We start from the raw sequence: 15,829 nt of genomic DNA on the forward strand, positions 1-15,829 counted from the left end.
ACACACTATGCTAACTAAACCTTATCGACCAAGGGAAAGTAAACTGTCCTTGCCCCCGCCCCCCAGTTCTGGAACCCAATCGCTACCACTGCCGCTAGTTACAGAAGACATTGCCTATTGAATAATGTAGGAAAAAGGATCATGTTTTGAACTATTTTCAAGTAGATATCTACTACACTGAGTGGCTATTGGAAGTTATCACTATTTTGGTGAAATATTTGTTGTATTTGGTTGATAGAGGAGAAGGTCTAAATATGGGCCAAGGTTTAAATATGGGTTTTGGAGTTATCAGCGTTCCCGGGTGCTGCTGCCTGGCAGAGGCTATGTGAACTGGTTATCTGCCAAGGACAAAGGTTGCGGCGCCAATTCGCAAGAGAAAGTGGTGGTTAGTTTCGGCCTTGGGCGCTGTTATAGAATTGCGACTTCCGAAAACTTTTTGCAGGTATGTTTTATCTCAGCGTTTTCTGAATTCTCATCTATTTGTATAGGTTATGATATTAGCGGTACATAAAACAAATGTGGGCTTTTATAATGCCATGATTGGTTTGTGAAATATGTACCACAGAGAGCGAAAATAAATTGAAGAAGAAAAATAGCGTGATGGTCTATATATGGGCTATGACATGAGGTCTAATGCTGAGATCACACTTTCAACAAATATTAGGATGTTTTTCTTAATTTCGATTTTTCCCATCCCGCGTGATTTTCAAAACAACAGATTATTCATTAATATGAATTTTATAATGTTTTAGCGATAAAAAAAATAATTGCTTTTGTGATATTACCACTAGTAGCCCATATTTAGACCAAAATTTTCAAATACATCATTTTACCATCTTTTGGAAATTGCTTCTTTTTTTTTAAAGAAAATGGAGACCTTCTATACTTTAGCATGCTATTACATTTAAGTATATATTTCATAGTTATGCATTTTAAAGGCAGGTGCTTGATAGTATATATTAATTTTTTTCCTCCGAAAATGACAAAATAAAAAGGGGCCCATATTTAGACCTTTTCCTCTATTAGGCTTGAAACAATTACAAAATTTTACTATGATTATGTATTATTTATGCTATAATTGTTACATTTTTTATGTAAAAAGAGTTTTGTTTACAATTAGTCAATACGTGATCTTTTAGCTCAGCCTTGGTGGCACTGTACAACAGTCAATTTCTGATTAGTTTTTTCTTCTTGTAAATCGGTTGAGTGAGATTGTAAGTCTCTGTGTTGCTAAAATGTAGCGACCTTCTTTCACTAACGACTTGGTTGGAAAAACATAGAAAAGTCAGGAAATATTGCTTTTACGAAATTGTAGACACCCTGTGGTGGTTTTGCAGCTAGACGTACAATTATAGAACTGCAATATTATTGTCCAAAGTAAAGGAAAAATTCAACTCATCCATAGAACGCCCACTGCCTCATCCATCAGTAACACAGTTGCAGCTATAGCTCTTTTAAGTTCTTACGGCGGCCGGTCCTAGTTCTGCCAAGGGTGGTGAGGAGCGGGGATTACACAACAGACCAACCACACAACAGCAGTGGCGCTGAGAGACATGACGCGGCCGGAAAAAGCACTACGTGAAACTCGTTCTACTGGCCGCTACGTTTCTTATCGCGCTGGATTGGTCGTTTCCCCACTCCCCACTTCCCCTGCCAGCTTCTAGAGCGCCCGTCGTAAGAACTGAAAAGAGCTATAGGTTGTTCGATCTAAATCGGGAGCCTTGCATCAATGGTTATAAAATTAAAATTACCAAATATTTCAGACTGCAGCCTTCTGGAGCCTGCCTCTCTCTACTAGCAACCTATTTATCTACTCAAGGACAAAATTGAAATTTTTGCAATATCTGAAAAATTTTCATTGTTGGTTTTGTTGGTTTTTATAGGTTCACATTAAAATATATGATAGTTCGAGGATGGGGCATGGCCCCCTTGACCCTCCCTTGGCTACGGGCCTATTGTGATGATTGGACAAAGCGATCGAGAAGACAGATGTCGCTCCAAGTTAATTATTTACGGATCTTTCAAATCAACAGACTATTTATTCGAAGTTCGATTAGTGGCTGCGATAGGGTGCCAAAACAGGGGGGGGGGGGTGGAGGGAAAGGACAGTTTACTTTCTCTTGGTAGAATCATTTTTGATCTTCCTTGCGAGCAGCCCCGTAGCTAATATTTTTTCGCCCCTCGCACAACAAAGGAACATTTTTTTAAAAGTAACACAGATTATACAGGGTGTTCATAAAGTCCCGGTGCAATTACAAATGTAATGTATATTGTAATAGTACCGGAACTTTATGAACACACTGTACATACGTATTTAATGATTGGAAGTTGGCACTTATGGTTAAAAATTACTATATTTAAGAATATTTCAGTTATGTCTTAGTGTCTCAAAAACATATTTAAAAAGTACTATTGCTGCCACTTTGGGAAAGAGAAAATTCCTTATGTGTAAATTTCTCATTCGCATATTTTGACTTAGCTTTATTTTATTTTTTAAAAAACGCTTTGAATGGAGCCCTAGGTTTCAGACCCCAAGCTTCGGTCCTGCTTGGAAGTTACCTTCATCACTCATCCTCATCGCCGCGATTAGTCAAAAGTGGCAGAAGGACAAGTTAAAATAAACCAACTGAATCAAATAAACCAAGGTGGATCATAAATACGTTTTTAAAAAAATAATCATTAAAATCACATTAATTAAAGTTAAATATGCAACAGCTGTTAATAATTTTAAAGTCGTTTTATTTTATTTTACAGTAGTTATATTGAATTCTCCTGTCAACTGTTTGCAGTATTAAAATCGTTGAAACAAAATATAAGTAATATTTGGAGATGACTCTGCCATGAGAGGATTCATAAATTGTTGATTAAACAGATGCACTATTTCTCAACAATATCTTCTATAATAATCACTGTGTGAGAAGAATAGCAAATAGTCAATATTTTGAATACTGAAGTGTCTAAGCATGTTTAAGACAGAGATAGAGACTACTGTTATTAATTAACAGTTTCATTGTTACTCCGCTAGAATTTTAAAATTTCTGTTTTCTCCTGTCCGCTTGAATATATTGAACATGAAAGTAGAGCGACATCTAGGCTTGGGGAAGGAAATATATTTCCGTCTTCTGAAAAAAATGTTTGATAGGGTGGGTTGAATTTCATTCGACGATACCAAACATGGTGAAAATGATGCTCTGGACTCTGAGCATAGAAAACATAACCTTTTATTATTGTGTATTGTCTAGTGGTCCTAATTTTCAGTAGCAGAGGAAAATTCCCCGCTGAATGCTGTTAAATGAACTGTTTTGTTCCACACTAGCTGTCTAGCTTACTAAATCGATTTTCTCATTTAAAAAATATCTAAAAAATATTTAAATCCTGTTATTGCTTCGTTTTAGAAGTTTAAAAATGTTTAAGCACCCAACATTTATTTTATAACTATATAACTATGTATATACAGGGTGCTCGGAAATTCCCCTTACAAACTCCTAGGCAGTACATGAAGTCAGAAGATCACCTGATGACCTAAAGTGTATTAATTTATTACAACCATGTCAAATAAGGTGTTACGTAAGGTACAGAAGTGAATGACTTGTGACTCAGTTCATAATACAAGCAAATTTATTTGGTAACAATGCCAAGGGAACAAAAAAGAAACGTACTGTTCATTGGTCACAATAACGCCTGTGTCGACAGTGGAACGCAACAATTTGTTTCTGTCTTCTGCACTGGATGAGTCGCATACGGCACTGCTAAGCTACAACAGTGTCTCGATGTGACGAACACCAACGTCGTTGCGCACCGACGAATAATGTTCCGGTACACTCGCTCCCGTCCCGTCATTCTCTTGTGCAGCGACCATAACTCGTGCCAGCAGTTCGTCCTCTGTCTCTACAGGAGTCTCGTACACCATACTCTTCATATGACCCCACAAGAAATAGTCCAATGGCGTTAAATCCGGCGATCGTGGGGGCCATGCGGTTGGACCACGTCGGCCTGTCCATATTTGCCCAAATCTTCGGTTAAGATGTCTCCCAACGTCACGTGTAAAGTGAGGCGGTGCACCATCGTGCTGAAACCCCAATTCCTGGCGGACGATCAATGGCACAACATCCAAGAACAGGGCCAATACTACCTGTAGGAAGATCAAGTACGCGGCACACGTTAGCCTGGCTGGAAGAAGGTAAGGTCCGATCACATGACCGTCCAGAATACCTGTCCACACATTGATAGCAAACATGTGCTGGAATCCCCGGTCGTGCATAGCATGAGGGTTTTCGTCTGCCCAGACATGGCTGTTTCGAGAATTGCGAACACACTCCCTACTGAATTTACATTCATCTGTGAACAGAACTCGACGTTTAAACTGGGGCTCCTCGATGCAGCGGTGCAGAAACCACGTGCAGAAGTTAACACGTGGTACAGAATCGGCTGGTTTTAAAAAGAATATTCGATGAAGTTTCACGTTGTGGATAACGCTCTTGATACACCCGACGAGCTGCTCTTCCATAGCCTTCCGCTGCGCCATACACAAGGATCATGTCCGTGTATTCTGCAAACGTGTACTCAACCATGGTCATCGGATACGCACAGGCACGTGAATGGGGCTCCAGGCAGGTTACCGTGGCAGGGTAGACGTCATGTGCCATCAGGTGATCTTCTGACGTCATGTACTGCCTACCCGGTTGCATACCAACACAGGCACATCCGACACATTGCCATGGTTGTAGCACGGAAACGGTACGTTTCCGGACATGGGTTCCTATTCCAAATATTGTCTACTCAGTCCCCTCTACTAGCCCTAGGAGTTTGTAAAGGGAATTTCCGAGCACCCTGTGTGTGTGTGTGTGTGTGTGTGTGTGTGTGTGTGTGTGTGTGTGTGTGTATCATGTGTATCTCCTATAAATTTCCATGTTTGTTTTTTAAATATGACATTGAGGAGTGATTCCTTTTGTAACTGTAATTTTAAATATTTTATTATTTTACAATTAAATTTATTTCGTTGTTATTGCTTTCCAACTGAGTTGCATTCCACTAAACGCACGGCCATGAAATTAGGCGGGTGGCAGAAGTTCGCGCTGTTGCCACGTCGGAGCACAACCCCGTGCGTTCGGAAGTTTACGAGAATGAAGGATCTCGTTGTAAAGTTGGTCTTGTAATCCATGTGATACAAGATGACAGCATTTGCTCGAAAGGTCAGGGATAACAGAAAAGTGAGTGCCAAGAGAGAGGTCGGTCTGACGCTCGAACTAGGCAACGCAGCCCGGTTGACGTTGCCACACAGTGCGCGGGAACCAGCAAATTTTGTCCCGCCCTCGCTTTGCTTTTCCCATATGTGGCAACAGCGCAATTCTGCCCAGCTGCCTATTTCCATGGTCGTGCGTTTAAATACCACTATTGCACCGAGTACATTGCAGTGTCAAAAATAATACTGGAGGGAAAAAGTATGGCGTTGTATCAAAATGAGAAGGACGGAAGGAAGAGAATACATTAATAGGCAAAAAGTAACAGTGAAAGTAAGTGAAGAGCAGGTACGGAGAGTCACGGTGAGAATGCTAGAATAAAAGAAAAACATAAAATGTGATTTGAAATAACACAATGAATATTTTTTGTACTAATTTTCACAAGAAGTAAGGGACTTACGGGATACGTAAAAATAGCTGTTTGTTGCAACTTGTAGGTGACGTGCTACTTTCAAATACGTACTACATATAGCTGATGAAAGTAAAAATTGTTTGAAAAGAAAAATAGACTTCTATGGTTTATAAATAGAAGCGTGTTACCTTGAATTAAGATTAGAAAACACCTTCTACGATTAGAGATTTCCCGGATGTTGTGGTCGGAAGAAACGAAAAGTGCGAGGAAATGATTAAAAGGACGTTTTGGACGAAATAAATGACAGGCTCACAATTGCCACTAATTAACACTAATTGACTAATCAACAGTCCGAGTACGGTATTGTCCATGGATGTAAACTTTCCGTTCTCTGGATAGACGCACATATCAGTGTTCCAATATTTTTTGCTTCCGTACATTCATCTAACAGGATTGCCCCACTCTCCAGACGTGGCCTAGCTTTGAGCAATGTTTGTGAGGGGTGCAAGAAAAATGCCTGCTCTCAAATTAACTGGCGTCCAGAATCACAGCATAGAGTAAATTTTGTTCTCATTGCGATAAAAAAGGATTTTACTCCACTGCTCTCTTGTCCAGATTTTTGTATTTCCTTTACCATTGTAAAGAGCGTTGATGTGAATGGAGCATCGGACATCACTGTATAGTCTTCTGACAGGAACTGTGCTTCGTGGCGTAACTTTCTGCTTGTGTATGCTTGGAAAGTACAGTTAACTTCTGTTGTGAAGCTAATGGAGTCTTTTGCTGCTGTGATTAAATACTGGAGAAGAAGAAAAACAATCAGTAATTAATACGAAGGCGGGGTATGATCAAGCATTTAGGGGCAAAGAAGAGAAGGCGTCATGCGTATGAAAAAAGTAATTATCTTTTCCGGTGTGGAAAGAGCAGAGATGTGTCCACTCTGAGATACCAATACGGCCGACATAAACGGGCCGGCACAACGTCGGATAAGCGAAAATGTCGGATAATAGGGAGATGTTAAGAAAAAGCCTATTAAAGGTCAAACGAATGTTATACTTTTACACATTACGAACATAATACATTAAACATGTAATGACAAACACATGACAGACGGTAGAGTCGGGAGAAACTAAAAATAGACTACGCTCACGATCGCAACTTGCAGATCTTGCGGATTGATGATTTTTTTTTTCCTGGTGGTATGTCGGATAATACGAAATGTCTGATAAGCGAAGGTCGGATAAACGAGACTCTACTGTATTTTAAACAAATATAGTGGAAAGCTGACATTACAATGTTTTCTTAGTGTAACTTGCATAATTCAGTTCAGTGTACTTGCACATAGGCGCGAAGAATGTGTAACCTGTAGTTCATTTCACACCATGTGTTGTTCAGTATGTGTGATTGTGGCAAAGTCCAGCATGTCGTCAACTCATGTCGTATACTCCACACTAATTGCGAAGCTGTGAGGGTGAAATTGACGAAGATACACTCGAAGAGCACAGGCCCCCAGATATTCGAATCCTGTTAGTTCAAACAACATAACTGCAGCACAAGGCAACGTGCGTGCTTCTCAAATGGCATCACAAGGCACTATCATGTGCTGTCAATAAAACGGTCGAGCATCTGGTGTTTTTTTTCATGGACTAGAATCGAGATTTCACATGGACAATATTTTATAAGAAATACTATTGTCACTAAATAATGTTGAATTGCGAAGAACGAACTCCTCTCTCTCTCTCTCTTTTCTTAACCGCACGGATCACACAGCTTATGATTTTTCTTAATTATACAAATCAGATCTGTTTATTTATTTTAAAACACAACTATCGGCAAAAAAATGAGTTTCATATTATGCACAGGAGAGTTTAAAAACTGTATTGTGACTCCATCGAACCTGAGACCTGTTGATTTGTTTTGTCGGTAACTGGAACAAAAATGACATGAAGTCTTATTTGAACTATCGTTGTGATAAACCTAAATTGTAAAAAGCGTGGTAATTGTTGGATTTTGATTTATTTTCCACTTTTCTTTTTGGCTAACCGGAGACGATGAGGATGAATGGTAATTGACAAAGAGGGGAACTCACAAGACATATGCCTATTGTCTAGGGCGGTGTGCTGTACTAACTATTTAAAAAAAACAATGACTTGTTGCCTTTTCTTTGGCCCATACGAGATGTTGTGGCAGATATATACTAAAAGTAACGTAGATCTGTTCGCCGGTATCGTGTACCGAAAAAGAATGTTCTGATAATGTTTTCAAAAAGGTTCAATAGATGGTGCTGATAAAATACTCTCTTTATTCTGCGCCTTCTATATATAATGCGCGCGGACCGCAGAGAGAACAGTCGTTCTGCCGAATAGGTTTTGCTGAAGTTTGTGTTTTCTCTCGTGGGTTTTGCTACATTATCTTGGGAACTATTAGGGCTGCAATGATTATATTACACCATTTTATAGCTCTCGTTCTGGTCTACAAAATGAGACTATAGGATTTTATGTAGCTACTCAAGATGAGTGCAAGTCATTTATTTCTGTCCAATTTTTTTTAAAAACACATGAAAGAAAAGGAAGGGAAAAGGTGCTGTAGCATCAAAGAGGGAATAAATGTGCTAATCTCACGAAAAGGTGCAACAAAGTGTGTTCGTTTTACTTGATTTCATGTCCTAAAATACAGTTCTCAAACGATCGGTGTGAAAACAGCTATATTTTTGGAAAGCTGCTGCACCTTAAAATCCGTTCCCTACTGATCAATGTCAAAACTGTATCCAAAGGAAAATAGACTTTTCTGGTTTATAAAAAGAACTTAAGAGTTGTCTTCTTATTGTTGTTTACTGGACTTATGTTTAGAATAGAAAACACGTTTTGCGATTAGAGATTTCCCGGATGTGGTCGGAAGAAACGAATGGAGCGGAAGTGATTAAGAAGATATTTTGGCCGAAATAATAATATTTATTGTCAGAAATAATCTACCCCCAGAAGAATGGTAAAACACTTCTAGATAAAAACCATCCTTTGGATAACACTTACAGTGAGTTACGCACTTCTGCAATATTCTAAACATGGAAGTATATTACCGCCACAAAACGAGACGAGACGGATTTTTCGGCATTTTCAAGTATATCAAAACATCCATAAAGTCAATAAAATCAGATTAATTGCTTAATTGTAAGCACCAGCATTCTACAAACTCGTAATAAACAGTACACAAATAATTATTTTTATATTTATAACTGGCAAGGGGTTCCCTGAAGCTTGGGGCAATTACCCGAGTTATCCCTCCACATCGAATATTCTTTTTAATATATCATATTAATATGATACAAGTAGATTCATTATTGGTGTTATAAACATCCAATTTTGAAGAAATACATACTGACAACCTTTTTTTGTACACTGTCTTTACGTCGCTGTGCAGCCTAGCCCGAATTTTGATCATTATTAATGCTCGGAAGTTGACGACAAATCATATTTTTTTCCTGAGACTTGAATACAATACTAAACTTTATATCTGTCCGTTTTTGTTGGATTTCTCTTAATTTTTGAGGCATTTTTCTTTCTCCCTTGTTCTTTCGTGAAATTTAAATGCATTTTCTAACTTAACTTACATATTTAAATTCACTGACATGATACTTTCATCAAGTTCGCCAGTAATCCAAAATACGGTCATTTATTGTGGTAAATTTATTTTTACTCCTTAGTGGACATTATTATCGTTTTAATCTGTGGTTTTAAAGTAAAATTAGTCACAATATCTAAAAGAAAATATAATGTGATGTGCACGAAACACAAGCGCATTTTCAGATGCAGGCCCTGTTATATCGTGTAAGGTTCACTCTGAGAGATGTATTTTATGTAACCTTGAAGCAAAATTAAAGAAAACTACATTAGCACTTAAATGCTTCTATCCCTTTGCTTCTGTAGTTTATCAAATTATTCAACTACTCTCTTGTAATTTATGGAAAAAATCAAGCTTTCAATTTTAGATCGGAAATAATTTTAGATAATTTTTTAAGAATTTTGTCATTCTGCAGGTCATTTTTTTTAAACATTTTTTAGGTCATCAACTTCCGAGCTATAGTCAAAGTACAATAAGTTCTTTACAAAGTCAGCAAATGTACTTTTTATGTGAATGCTGTACCTGTAATTTTGTGTACGTGCCAATAGAGTAAAGAAGGCACAGACTAAGGGATCCAGACGATCGTAATCAGTTGCCCTGAATGGACGAATGAATTTTCCTGAGTTTGTTGTTTTGAAATATCGTTACCTCTGCTTCTATATGTTATTTCCCCCTTTACAATGACTTGTCTAATATCTTGTGTTTTCTTCCTCTGCGACTGTCGCTTTAGGGGCAATGTTGCCCTAGAGTGCGCGTCAAATCTCCTGCATATGGCGATAGCCAATAGCAGCGCACTGCAGCGGTGCCATGTCGAAATCTCACACGGAAAAGAGACAGCGTGGTCGAGCGAAACGGTTTGTCACGGAACTAGGCAACGCCGCACGTCTGTGATTCGCTGGTGCTGTTCAGCCGTTCAAGGCCATATGCAGGAGATTTGACGCGCACTCTAGTATATCGTTTTTTTCTTACGTATTTGCCTTAATAAACACTAAGGCGTATTAACTGTTATTTTTTTATCTGTATGCTTTAATGTGAACTGAATATTGTTCCAGACGATGAAAAACCTGAAATAAGGATATAGAGAATTCGAATTTATTATGAACGAGTTACCCAAGTATATCGTTCATAATAAATTCATATTTAGTACATCTTTATTTCAGGTTTTTCATCGTCTGGAACAATATTCAGTTCACATTAAAGCATACAGATAAAAAGTAACAGTTAATACGCCCTAGTGTTTATTAAGGCAAATACGTAAGAAAAAACTGTTAACATTTGATAATTTTGTAATGTACAAGTAGAAAATAAGATTCAAAGCTATTGCTCTGCCATCTATTGGCGGCTGCAATATTTACAATATATTTAAGATTGTTCAGGCGAAGGGAATTAATTAATTGTAGGGAAAAGAAGTGGGATGAAAGACTGGGTTCACCTTTCAACGTGAGCAGTAAAGAGATAAGTCATTTTTTCAAGATAATCCTTTAAACACTGTTCATGACTTGTATGGTTTAGCATGTAAAAACCATTCAACCGGACGGATGATATAGATAGCCTAGCATTCGAATATATGAAAACATTCTTCAATGTTTCGAAGTTCTTGTTATTTTCAAAATTCTGTTTACACTTCATGTCTACCGTACACGTCCGAATTTAGGAGAGGCCTTTGGGGGTATTCAACTAAAAATATCTTAGCTTGGGAAGAAATTGCTTTGAGCGTGACAAATTGGAAAAAAGTATATATTTATAACATAAGAAACATTAACTAAGTGGCTTCAAAATTATAACTAAAATTGCATATATACGTAGAAGGAACTCAGGATGTTGTTAGCTTGCACATATAAATCCAGGCCTGCCTATATTACGTATATTCTTAGTCATCTGGCTGTGTCTGCATTACATGTTTGAAGATTCAGTCGTCTGTATTACATTTTAGAAGATTCGAATGTGCCTGTGTTACAATTAGGGATTTACGATATCGGAAATTTGATATTGCGATATATCGTCAAGAAAATATCGCCACAGACCAGACGTTACGAGACTATTTTTTTTTCGTATCGTGATATCGGCGATAAATCGCCAAATATCGTGGCGATATAACGCCGAGACGATGTATATCGCCAAATGTCGTGACGATATATCGCCGACACGATATATGTCGCCAAATGTCGTGACGATATATCGCCAAATATCGTGACGATATATCGCCAACACAATACATATCTCCAAATATCGTGACGATATATCGCCGACACGATATATATCGCCAAATATCGTGACGATATACCGCCAACACGATATACGTGTATATCGCCAAAATATCGTGACGATATATCGCCAACACGATACACATCTCCAAAATATAGTAACGATATATAGTCTAGTTGATATCGCCCACCCCCTAACCCTACAGCTCTACAGCACCATGGCGGGCCTTGGCTTACCTACCGACTGCTGGTCTCCCTCCCACACTGTTCCTTCGTCACCTGTTATAGCGTGGAGGTCTCGGACCAGTATTGGGGTGACGGGTGATCAGCCCGACGAACCCCCAGCCGTTGTTGTAGGTCTTCTCGACCGGGTTACGCTCACTCACTCGGAGCTTCCCAATTTCCTCACGATGGTGGGTTGCCACCGGCCCTATACGTAGGCCGAATAAATTCCGACCAGAGCCGGATTCGAACCTACGCCGTCCCGCAGCGAACGATCTCAAGACGAGTGAACGCCTTAACCCGCTCGACTACGGAGGAGGACGATATATCGCCAACACGATACACATCTCCAAAATATAGTAACGATATATAGTCTAGTTGATATCGCCCACCTCAACTTACAATTACAGGAACTTCAGCCGTCTCTATTACCACTCCAAGATTCGGATATGTGTGTACAAAACGATGTTCGAAAAATATGATGAATAAGAATTTTCGGAATCCCATGTATTCCTTGTGGGGAATCAACTTCAACATCAAGTTACAGCTAATCAAATGGAAGTTTCGACTTTTCTGCTGGGCAATCACTTCTTCAAAGTGCCCTCTTCCCGTTGACATCTTTTTCTATTCCATCGGAAGTTTTATATTCCCAAGAGAACGAATCAAATCATACTCCCATAAGATCAATGCTCTTCTTCTTGTCTCCTGGCAATGTTGCCAAATCTGATGCGCATATAAGAACTAAATTTCATCTTAAATGGAGTTAAAACTGACTTTCATGGAGCTAGATTTACGAAGGCTGGATAAAGTGCCTCCTAGGGTAATGTTAGTTGTCAAAGGGGTGGGGCGCTGCTATTACCGTTAACTCTAAATTGACGACAATTTATTCTTAGTTTTCAATATCTAGATCCGGCGGCATAGCCCATCTCAATAATCCACCGATGGTCGTATGAAATCAAAGAAAATATAGAATTCCCTGATATAACAATATTATGTCAATTTCACGTCAAACACGGCGCTACAAAGAAGTAGCTGGAAAGATAATAGGGAGTGGGACGACGCAGCCAATATAACAATATCACGGCACGTGCATAATGTATTATTATGGCAAAGGTTGGTCTATGTGGGCCGGAACCAGTGATGGCATCATAGTGGGGCACGGGGGTGGGCGTCCCAGTACACAGCCGAACGAGTGCACGAAAGAGCCAGATCTGGCTCCAAGAGAGCTACGTTGGCACACTGCCACGGACGGAAGAGCTTGGGAAGAGTCCCGTAGAGACTGTACCGTGGACACTGTATGAAAATGACGTGTAGAATTCGAGATTTCCAGAGCTTCGGGAAATTTCGACCATTTCCCGTCCCGAAAATTTCCCGAATTAGTCGAGAAATTGCGATTTTTTTCCCGTACCGAATTTCAGGATCCTTTACACTGCCGGGCGGATTTACGGAAGTAATCCTGCTTCGCCGAGCCTTTTCCGCGAGAATTTAAAATTTGTACACTTTTTGGATAAAATCGTAAGAACTCGGGCACTATTGGAGCAATCTACTTCAGATAACTTTTGTTTTGCAGCTAAAACATCAGGGCATGCAGCCGTGTACAATTCAGAACGCCGAACCCAGGGGGGTTTAGGGCGGCTGCGACCCCGAATTTCAATGAAAATACCATACAAATCTGGAGTTTGCCCCCTCTTTCCCCGCTATTTAGGAAGAGAACGCGAACGTAAGTTTCTTTTCAAATGATTGATTGATTTGGTGTTTTAAGTCCACTTTATGCACAGTAAGGGTAATCGGGACTGGATCTACAGTTTTAAGTGGGATCCGAACCACTTGTGCCTTCACCGGGTATCGAACCCGGGACCCCTTGATTACAAGGCTTTTCTCTTCAAAGTATGGACGTTTCCGAAGAGAATGAAACTTGTTTCATGTTCCTGGGTGCCATACAAGTTGAATAAATGTGAAACTCTATTTTTATTACCAAAAATATCTAATTTGCATATTGCTCAGAAAATTGTTATAACTCGGGCATTATTGAAGAAATCTACTTAGGATAGCTTTTGTTTTGCAGCTAAACCATCAGGGAATGCAACCGTGTACAATTCAGAACGCCGAACCGGGGGGTTAAGGGGGCTGCGACCCCCCGAATTTCAATAAAAAACAAAAATCTGGAGTTTGCCCCCTCTTCCACCGCTATTTAGGGAAAAGAACGCGAAAGTAAGTGTGGCTTGTGTTTGTAGATGTACTTTGAAATGAAAAATGTAAATTTCACACCTTAAATTAAATATTTCAAATATATATGCCGTTAAGGTGAATTGAGTTAGAATTTTTGGATACGTAAGATTGAAATAGAGAGAAAATATTGTGTTACCTTGGATTTTTTTTGAAAATTCGCCTTGAGCGATAAACGGATTTACCACAACCTTGTCCTACTGTACAAAGCCCTAGAAATCAAAGATCCCAAATACCTCTCCAAGCGGTTTCAATATCTTTCGGACTTTCACTCCCGTAACACCAGATCACGTGAAAAATCTCTGTTATCCATTCCTCTCCACAGATCTAACTTTTACGCCAATTCTTTTACCGTTACTTCTGCAGGACACTGGAACAGACTGGCCCCCGAAATCCAAATCTCCTCCTCAATTGTAACATTCAAAACAAAATTAAAGTTACACATGTTAAATATTTTGGACCTTGAATGAATTCCCAGAAAACAATGCATAATACTTTTAGCTAACGAAATTTGCTTTCTCTATAGGTAGTTGTGTGTAGGTGTGTGTGTGTGTGCGTGTGTGTGTGTTCATATAGAAACTGTACTCAGTACTGCATTTATTTTTAATTTTTCTCTTCAGATCGCCGCAACCGAATTGCGCACACTTTAGATCCAGGATTGCGTACAAATCTCACTGACCTGTTTTGCGCACATATTTTGATCCAACGTTGCCACTTTGATAGCTTTAAAGTCTGTGCGCAAAACTGTTTTTTCTTTAGAAAAGAAGAGAGAGAGAAATTAGAAATAATATACTAAATCTCTTAAGGATTAAATAAAAAATATAATTTGATCAGTAAATGTAGCAAGTCAAGATACAATTTTCATACCAATTTACATAATACAGTAAGTCACTATTGAGGTTTGCAAGATACAATTTTCATACCAATTTACTCAAACTCAAAAGTTAGGTTAGGTTAATGACTGCACAACAAACACTGTCAATCGAAGATCGTGACCTTCGGTATAAATACGGAGATACACCGACCAGTACATCCTAGTCTACCAATCAGGTTCATCCTCTATGCCTATCTAATGCTACCCTTCCAGCAAAAACACGTGTAAGTCCACACACATACAAACACAACAGAAGTGAGAACGACTTGAGAACATTTTACATCTGACAACATCGCCTCATTTCTTTGTGCGCAATTTTGTACATTGTGACAGCTTGTCAACGGCTTATCAGATACCACTGATAAAACCAGGAAAAGTGTGCGCAATCCGGCTGTACCCCTTCAGATATATTTTACATTGTGTTAGTAAAGAAATAATCCACTGTGATTAATGGTTAATCCACTTTTTGACTGCTCGTATGCAAAATGTATTACTTTTATTTTATTTTAATATTTTTCTATTACTTTATTTTTCATTTATATTTTCTAATTGAATACAATTAATTGTAAAGAAGAAATTTAACATTATAATTAATGGTTAAGTGGAAGAGAACTTCGCCATGTAAACAAAGTCGTAAATAAATAATAAAACCGACAATTATACTTGAATTTTATCATGGTGCTAAAGTGGCCATCCCGGTTCCGCTTCCTCCAGAAGACTCGAACCTGCGCGCGCCCCGTAACCGGAGCCCAAAGGATGCCCCACCCCGCGGTGCGGGCCTATCTGTACGTAAAGTGGACTTACAAAACCAACTGAAACAAGTGAATGCACATTTGAAACTGCGACATATTGTTGAACGAGCGAAAGTTGTCTGCCTGCCGTGATAGAACCTTGGAAAATACACGGTTAACACGCGTTGTATAATTGTGGCAGAATATTATAGTACATACCTTTGTCTGAATTGACGTCAACAAAGAGCGGACGCCGAAACACAACTGCTCCGAAATACATAGGTGTCCTCCTTTTAACTTTGCCGTTCTATCGACAACAAACCGCTACGGGTTCAAAGGATATCTAACCTTTGCATAGATCTGTG

General features: G+C 39.0%; 1 protein-coding gene across 1 annotated transcript in view; it reads right to left on the reverse strand.

Moving 5' to 3' along the window:
- Window positions 1-15,829, reverse strand: part of LOC145982541 (uncharacterized) — a 28,330-nt gene extending 12,501 nt beyond the window's left edge. The window contains exon 1 of the mRNA XM_083115997.1: window positions 15,684-15,829. The gene's annotated coding sequence lies outside the window, so the exon portion shown is untranslated. The remainder of the gene's footprint in view (window positions 1-15,683) is intronic.

This window comes from Lepisma saccharinum, unplaced genomic scaffold (assembly GCF_977018435.1).
Source record: "Lepisma saccharinum unplaced genomic scaffold, izLepSacc3.1 HAP1_SCAFFOLD_232, whole genome shotgun sequence".
NCBI lineage: Eukaryota > Metazoa > Arthropoda > Insecta > Zygentoma > Lepismatidae > Lepisma > Lepisma saccharinum.